Source organism: Mchenga conophoros, linkage group LG16, assembly GCF_057382185.1.
Source record: "Mchenga conophoros isolate Kocher_MC1m ecotype Shallow Benthic linkage group LG16, M_conophoros_male_GT1.1, whole genome shotgun sequence".
Lineage (NCBI taxonomy): Eukaryota > Metazoa > Chordata > Actinopteri > Cichliformes > Cichlidae > Mchenga > Mchenga conophoros.
The window spans coordinates 1,859,261-1,868,079 of NC_140541.1; positions in this window are offsets into that span (position 1 = coordinate 1,859,261).

Genomic DNA, 8,819 nt, shown 5'->3' on the forward strand with positions numbered 1-8,819 from the left:
CATAATGGATTATTTTGTAGTGAAGTTATTTTCCGACTGATCTTGCCTTCCCTCAGCCTTGGTTGTCTTTGAGAGCATAATGACAATGAAGTGTAAGGTGCTTGGTATGTTTGTTAATTGCCATTTGGTCCCTTGTAAGTTATAAGTGACCTGTATAAACCTCATATTCTATCAGTTGATGGTGATGGTGTACTGCATCTGGTGCAGCCTCCTGTTGAGCCAGACCAACATGCAGTTGTGAGTAATACTCCACAGATTATATGAGTTTACAGTAGAACAGCAATGTTGTCTATTTCTTTACTACAGGAAAATAATGAAGAAACATTGACAGCTGTTAAGGAGGAGGAAGCAACAGAGACACTTTATGAGGTTTACATCTTTTAATACTTTGTGTACAGGAAATACAGGTGACCAATAAAGCCAGTTGAACAAAAAATCTGTTTATTCTTCTTTCAACATGTTGAGGTGATGGGTCAAAAGAAATGATTGTGACATATGGTGTCTCTGACTGCGCTTCCATCTTGTATGTCCGTGGGAGGGTCAGGATGTTCATGGTTTGGATCACTGCTGATGTTTGGTTCAGAAGGACAGTGTTCTCCTCTAATTGTGGCAATGTTGTGAAGAATCACACATGCCACAATAATGTCACATGCCCTTTCTGGGGTGACCCTGAGTCTTTGCAGGCACTGGAACCGGGCCTTAAGCATTCCGATAGTCATTTCAACTCTGGCTCTTGTCCTGCAATTAGCCAGATTATATCGCTGCTGTGGGCCCGGTTCAGGGTCAGGGTAAGGGGTAAGCAAATAGGGTAAACGTGGATACCCCCTATCACCAAGCAAGTAGCCAGTGAACTCTCCTAAGACAGAAGGGTACACTTCAGTTCAAATGTCCCTGAAGCAATTGGTCTTTATATATTTTAAAGTATTCTCAACTCACCATGTCCAAATTTTGTGCTCAGTGTACATTCACGGAATATTTGTGAGTCATGGACAGAGCCTGGCCACTTGGCTTCCACATTTGTGATAATGTTGGCAGCATCACATATGATCTTCACAGTGCAGAGAACACAAATTAGCATCCATTACTATAATGAAATAATTTGTTAGTTTGACATGCTACAGGGAACTATGTACCTGTACATTAATGCTGTGGAAAGACTTCCTGTTCACATAGTCTCCTTCATTTACTGAAGGAGCAATGATTGGAATGTGAGTGCCATCTGTACAGCCAATCACGCCTGGGAACCCTGAAAATAAATGTGCAATTTAAGTAGTAGTCCAAGTATCACCACATCATACATTAAGTTTTGGTCATCCTGATACCTGCAATTTTGTGGCATCTCTCTTTGATAAATCTTGTGGGTCTATGACCGGGGAACACCACAAACGGGTACAGGAGACGTTTCAGTGCAACTGTAACATTCCTGACTACCCGACAGACGGTAGCCTTGGAAACGTGCTCAGCGTCACCAATATTATACAGAAAGCTCCCGTTTGCAAGAAACCGAAGTGCGATACAAATAATATGCAATGAACTGAGAGCATGTCCGCGATGTGTCACATGCGTAATATATGGCCTGAGGATGTTATCCAAATAAATTATAGATTGTGCTGAGAAACGGTAACGTTCGCACAGAAAATCATCAGGAAATGATAAAATGTCCAAACGCGCTCTGATCACTCTCTCCCGGCGGAGAGCTCTGCGGAGAATTTGGGCTTCACGATCTACTGGCTCTTCAAGGAAGTGGCACGCCATGTCCGACACTTCCTACTGTCAGGTTTCCGACAAAGGGGCGGAGACAGTCAGGGTTAGTTGTAGTAAACCTGCTAGGGGGCAGGTTAGCTTCACGGAGTGTGTCGTCATAGTGACTCACTGAGGCTTCATCTGAACTCTCTTTGTGAAACCGAAAACCCAGAGTTTTCGTTAACTCAGGGTATACTTACTCAGTTTTTCCACTAAACCGGCTTCCTGAAACAGGGCCCTGGACACTAAACACTGACACACAGGTGAGCTGTTTCCTGGAAGGAGGCGGGACTTCACCTGTGCTGAGCTTCAGTGGGAGGGGCTCAGCTCTGTGTGTGCTGATGTGTTAACTTAAAAAATATGCCGTCTGACTGCTCAGACTGAGTCAGAGTAAAGTTCACATGCTGACGTGTGGAGACATGAAACCTTGTTGTAGCTGCAGGTGTGAACACACTGATCCCAGATCAGCTCTGCTGTATTTGTAACATGAACATTTCTGCTGCAAAGCTTCAAATGTTCAGCATGTTTCTCTGTTTCCAGTCTGTAGATCCAGTCACACTTTCTACCTTCACCTGTGCAATAAAGACTGAGAGCAGAGCTGAAACCAACCATCCAATCAGTGAGCAGCATCAACACCTGAGCTTCATTCAGACTGTTGTTGGTACAAAGTTCATCTGCTGCTCACATGAATCCATGAAAGATTTATTTCACTGAATGTTTGTTCAAAGCTCATTTCAACCTGTTGAAGTCATGAATGAAAGTGCAGACTGAGAGTGGATCACATGATGTTTAAGGTGTGTCATGTGACATGTTCAGTATTGTCACACATGTCTAGATTGTCCCTGATATCATAACTGCTCAAACACTGATGATTATATTTGAAGAATTATTACTGATGGCAGCAAAGTTTGAATGGAGCTCTCTGTCTGTGCTGATTTGTCGCCCTCTGGAGGTCAAAACACAAACTGCATGATGTCACTGTAACCACCACAGTGAGCATCAGTGATGCTGATAGTGTGTTCATCACAGACGTTCAGGCTTCATGTTGACATGAATCAAAGTGAAAGCAGAGAAACTGGAATGAATCAGGTGTTGTAGAAGATGGAGAAACAGGTTGGAGAGAGGATGCTGCTCCTTCTTTCAGATCAAACATGTCGTGTTGTTCAAGTGCCGTCAGCGTGACGCAAAGAAACCATGGAAACAAAGTGTGAGTGAAATCAGTCCAAAGTAACAGAGTGAAGAGCAGCAGATGAAGCACAGAGGACACAAAAAGGAAGGAAAGAAGGAAACAAGGTCCATCTGTGTCCTTTCAAACAAACAAGCATCAACGTCCAGGACTGAAACATGAATCCACATATTTATACACATATTTATTTAATGAGAATAAAACAAGAATATTTATAATCCATCAGCAATAATCAGGCCTGGGATCCTCCTGGTTACAAACAGGGTCCAGGACTGGGACACTCAGGTGGATCCTGCAGGGTCTGGTTCAGGAAAAGGTGGAGACCAACAGAAACAGTTTTAGTAGAAAGGTATGATTTCATTTATTTGAAGAGATCAGAGCATTATTCTGATTATTAAGCTTAAGTCAAATATACTAATGCGCAGGGCGCCGTGACACTTAATGATCTGTTATTGTACATTTGTCACATGTGTGTATTTGTTGTTGTGTTTGATTGATTGATTGATTGATTGATTGATTGATCATACTTTATTCATCCCGAGGGAAATTGGGTTAAGGCTGCCAGCCGTGCCAGCGCCATCTTACCCTTCCGACCATACATACATTACACAAACATCACATGGGGAAGACAGGTCAGAGAGGTATAACATGGAAAAATCACCACATGAGGAAAGATAAGGAGAAAAAAAAATAACTCCCCCCAGTCTGAGCTCCAATAGGGAGATCAGTTTGAGAACAGAAAAAACACCTCTGCACAAAGCACATGAAAAAACTCTTAATACACCAAAGAAACACATGACAAGCAACAGGGGTGGGTAAAGGGTGAGAGACAGCCAGTGTAGATAGTACATCCGGGCCTGCAGCCTATGCGCTGGTCTCCTTGATCCACCGTCAGCATCGGAAGGGAATAAGCGTCGAAGGAATTTGGAGGGGGATGAGTGTACAACTGCATGTGTATATGTGCCTGTGTGCGTGTGTGTCCAGAGTTCAGCTGAGACAGTGTCCTTCACCCTGCTAGGCTAAGTAAACAGTCTTCCAGCCAACCCAGGTGGCCTTGCGTAGGATAGGGTCTGTCCAGCGTCCTCCCCCGCCATGTCTCCACTCTAATTCTGTTGTTTTCATTCAAATTCTATTCTTGTCATTCGAATTCTGTTGTTTTCTTTCAAATTTTGTTGTTCTGTTTCAACTTCCGTTGTTTTCATTCAAATTTTGTTGTTTTCTTTCAACTTCCGGTGTTTTCATTCAAATTCCATTCTTGTCATTCTAATTCTGTTGTTCTCATTCAAATTCTATTCTCTTCATTCTAGTACTGTTTTTTTTTATTAAAATTTTGTTCTTTTCATTCTAATTCTGTTGTTTTCATTCAAATTATGTTGTTTTCATTCTATTTCCGTTATTTTCACTCAAATTCCGTTCTTTACATTCTAATTCTGTTGTTTTCTTTCAAATTCTGTTGTTCTCTTTCAACTTCCGTTGTCTTCATTCAAATTTTGTTGTTTTCTTTTTTTTTTCTTTTTTTTTTTTCCTCAGATATTTTTATTAAAGTTTCTGCATCCATTTTTACAAAAGACAAATTGAACAATATGCCGTTTTCTTTTTGAAGAACATAAAACAATATGAAACATACACTCCCACCTCATAATTATAGGAGTACCAGTGGGTGTACAAAAAGAAAAAAGAAAGGGTCCAATCTAATAATACGAATAGTAAACCTTGGAGTACAAGATAACAGTTCCTGAGTGTACAAGAGAGATGTGGAGAGTTTCAGAGCCCACACCCCCATACAGACACGGAAAAAACAAAACACACAAACCAAGAAAAAAAACAAAAAAAACCCACAAACATAATGAGTGGTCAGCTTAGTTGTAGAGATAAGTCAAATCTGTAAGAGAAAAGAAATATGTATAAAGTAGGTAAGTAAATGCCATCATAAGGCGCAGGCACAATAGAGTCCATATACTTAAACTTAAACATCTTACTTAAACATAAGATAAAATAAAATAGAATAAAGTCTGAACATGGTCAAAAAAGGGTTGCCAGGTCTTAAAAAATTTGGCCATAGACCCACGCAGGGTGAATTTAATCTTTTCGAGTTTGCTAAAATGCAAAGCGTCTCTGATCCAGCATGGGGGAGAAGGGGACTTCCAACATAACAATATTCTGCGTCTTGCTAATAAGGTGAGAAATGCTACCAGATCCGCTTGGGGCGTTGGCAAGACAACTGTATCAGGAAGAACCCCAAACAAAGCAGTTAAGGGCACAGGTTGGAGGGTTAGCTAGATGATCTTTGATAAAGTCAGAAAAATATTAATCCAGTATTGTTTGAGGGATGGACATGACCAAAACATATGTATTAGAGAGGCAGGTGTTTGATGACAACGGTCGCAATCAGGGCTAAGGTTGGGGTATATTTGAGCTAGTCTGGCTTTAGTCCAATGTACACGGTGCAAAATCTTACATTGAATCAGCCCGTGTTTGGCACATAATGAGGAGCCATGGACCCGGTAAAGAATTTTATCCCAAGAGTCATCCTGAATCACACACCCCAAATCCTGCTCCCATGCCATTTTAATAGCCGAGGTTGAGGAGTTGCCAAAGGAACATATTCTCCCATACAGACAAGAGATCAGGCCCTGTAATGAAGGGGGAGGCGATAGAAGGTTATCAAAGTCATGACAAGGAGGTCTAGATGGAAACTGAGAGGATTTCTCCTTAACAAAACTCCGGATTTGTAAGTAGTGACAAAAGTGACTTTTTGGAAGGCCAAATTTCAATGAGAGCTGTTCAAAGGAGGCAAATGTATTCTGAATATACAGATCAGAAAAAGACCTGATACCCAAGGAGGCCCACAAATAAAAAGCACCATCAACTAACGAAGGCTGAAAAGAGGGATTTTTCAAAATGGGTGACTGAAGGGAAAAAAAGGTCAACTTAAAATAACGACGAAATTGATACCATATTTTCAAGGTAACTTTGACAATAGAGTTATTATAAGAACCTGCACTCGGAGGCTGCTTTTGGGCATAAATCAGGGCTGGTAAAGAGGATGAGGCACAAGAAGAAGTCTCCAAACTCAGCCAGGCCGGGGCATTATTCAGGCCTTCCCCCTGTAGCCAGTACCTGAGAATACGAATATTACATGCCCAATAATAGAACATAAGGTTTGGTAAAGCCATCCCCCCCATCTTTTTCGGTCTTTGAAGATATGTCTTGCGTATTCTAGGGTTGTTTTTGTTCCAAATGAACCCAGAGAGAATCTTGTCTAATTTAACAAAAAAGGAAATTGGGATAAATACAGGGACACACTGAAAAAGAAAAGAAAATCTTGGGAGGATATTCATTTTAATTGTATTTATGCGCCCTGCTACAGACAGATGGAGTAGAGACCATCTGTCCAAATCCTGCCTAACTTTCTCCACAAGTGGGTCGAAATTAAGCTTGCAAAGAGCATGGAATTGACTTGTAATTTTAACCCCTAAATATGTGAAGTTGTCCGATACAACTCGAAAAGGCAGTGCTGTGCACTGATATTTCTGTGCAGCAGCATTCAGGGGGAACAGTTCACTCTTAGCGAGATTCGACTTATAGCCAGAAATAAGGCTAAACTGTTCAAGTATTGAGAGCACCAAAGGAAATGAGGATGCTGGTTCTGAGATATAAAGAAGCAAATCATCTGCGTATAAGGAGGCCCATCCAGACCGGGGTCTGGATGGGCCTGGGCCCCCTTTCCCTGGCGGGTCGCGGAGTATGGGAGTGCCTACTGGGGTCAGCGGGGGAGCTGGCCCCAGGGAGGGGTCACCTGCCCCTCCCTTCCTTCCCTCCCCATCTCCAGCTGCCTCCCTCTTCCCGCTCCACCACAACCACCCACACATGCAGGGCCGTGGAGTAGGGGTATGTCACCAGGGTGCAGAGGAGGCTATCCCCCCCTCTGTCCCCTTCTGGCTGCCTCTGCCTCAATTTTATCCCACAACTTAGACATTCACATTACTCACACTCTCATTACACATACATATAGGATCTTGGGGGTGGGCACGATACACGGAGTCCAAATTACCATCAGGGTGTACACCTCACCCCTGGCGTCGTTGCCCTCCTCTCAATCTTAAATACACGTAGACATTGAGGGCTATCAGGAGGGGCTATGCGCTTACCTGCTGCTCTCTGGCAGGTAGCTCCATGCCCTCCTGGGTTTTAATTGCACCTTAGAACACACATGCATCAACACTACAATGAGCGGGTGGAGGGAGGTTTGGAGTCTTCTCTCACCCCCGTTCTCTGCGGCCTGCTGGAGCGGGGGGGCTAGGAGGAGGAGTTGGCCGTCCGACTGCGGTCTGGAGTGTGGGGCCTCCCTGCTGCTGCGGAGTCGGGGCGGTCTGCCTCTCCCCACCGCAGGGAAAAGGGTAACACCACCTGGGTCTGGGTGCAGTTCCCCCCTCCAGGGGCAAGGGTACCTAGACCCGGTTCGTAGAGTACGCTTGGGGAGTGTGATCGTGTGTACAGCGTCTCTTTATGTCCGTCTCCACGTTGGTTGAGTGTGGAGTAAGTGCATATGAGAGCATGAGGGTGGGAATGGATGTTTGTGTCTGTGTGTGCCTGTATGTCTGTGTCTATATGTCAGGTTGGGTATCAGACGCCACCTCTCTGGGGACATCTCAGGCCCTCCAAGGTTTGGAGGCCTATCTCCACCCACCACCACTTCCCCTGCCAGTGGCGGACTCCCTCAGGTGTCGGTGTGTTGGTGGTTCTTTGTGTCTGGGGGTGGGCGTCCGGGTACACACTGGCTCACTCCTTGGTGGCCGCTTGTCGGGGCCTGGAGCCTGGGGCTCGCTCGGGCCACTTCGGAGGCGGGGTGCCCCCGGCCTCTCGGCCTGGGGCTCGGTCACTCAGGCACAGCTGGCTGCCGGCGGAGCTCACGGGCGCGTCACTGCAACTCCCCCTGGCTTCTGCTCCGCGGCTGCTGAGTGAGCCCTCATCTGGGACTCTCCTCAGCTCTTACTGGGACAGTGGCGCGGCTGCCCCTCTGTTGGTCTTCCTTGGTCTCTTGTGTTCTGGGGGCCTCTGGATGTCTGGAGTTTGATCTCCTCCATACCTGCTTCATACCCTGGAGGACGGGGCTGTGGCTCCCCACACTCCCTAGCAGATCGTTACATGGAGAAACCTTTGGAATACAAGCATGCTGATCCACACAGGTATGCACACAGGTGTACACACGGGTATTCACAGATGCAGATTACAGCTTTCTTGGCTGCTGCCTCAAAGCACATTGTGCGCTGTCTATCTTGTGTGCTGCACAATATCGTTTATTATTCAGTATCTACTGATATCTACTGCTAGCTAGTTTATTGTGATGGTGCTGTTTTTTTTATTATGTTGCTTTTTGCTGTTTGCTTTCTCTTCTGTTTTTTTTCCTCAATACAGGTGATCCAGGTGTTTTGTTTGTGTGTTTTTTTTCCTCCCCCCCCCCCCCCCCTTCTCACCGTCTCTTCTCCCCTCTGGTTTTCTTTCTCTCCCTCTCTTTCTTTCATTCTTTCTCCCTGTCCTATCCCCCAGTCATGTCTGTCCCATTTGTGGCAACTGAAGATAAAATGGATTCATAATTATAATAAAGGTCAATCAAATGGACCAATATGGCAAGGCCATGATGATCCACTTGGTAAAATAAATCCGCTTGGCATCTTTCTTGGCCTTAAGACAACAATTCTGATGGCTAAAGATCCAAACGGGACACAAAAAAAAAAAAAAAAAAAAAAAAAAGGAGACCCTTTGTTCTATACCATTTCTAGTAACCCCGGTGATACCTGGGTTTGATCTCAGCGATATGGCCAGGGGCTCAATTGCAATTGCAAAGAGCAACGGCGACATGGGACAGCCCTGCCTAGTGCCCCTAAAC